This window comes from Vombatus ursinus, unplaced genomic scaffold (genome assembly GCF_900497805.2).
Source record: "Vombatus ursinus unplaced genomic scaffold, bare-nosed wombat genome assembly UNPS02015415.1, whole genome shotgun sequence".
Lineage (NCBI taxonomy): Eukaryota > Metazoa > Chordata > Mammalia > Diprotodontia > Vombatidae > Vombatus > Vombatus ursinus.
In genome coordinates, this window is record NW_020955193.1 from 56,780 (window position 1) to 57,235 (window position 456).

Here is a 456-nt window from a genome sequence, read left to right on the forward strand (position 1 = left end):
GAAGGAAGGAAGGAAGGAAGGAAGGAAGGAAGGAAGGGAAGGAGGGACAGAGGGAAGGAGGAAGGAAGGAAATCTATACTATCTTTATGTGTTTACTGACCAGCTTTTTCCTTGTGCATTCATGTCAAAGTCATCATATATGAAATATTGACTCCTAGATGGCCAGAAATATACCAATAAATGATTTTCAAAGTATGTATACTCATATAAGTGAGCTAAATTATAACTATATTTTACATTTCTATGGTGCTTTATAATTTTAAAGTGCTTTCGAAACCTAGCATCTCATCCCTATAATAACTGTAAGAGGTTAATTAATAAAATATAATTAGCACTATTTTAAAGTCAAATTACAGTTAAATAAATGCTATTTTATCATCATCTCTACATATCTAAGCTCCTTGTTCAAGGTCATACATAGTAAATGTCAGAATCTTGACTCAATCACAAGTTTTC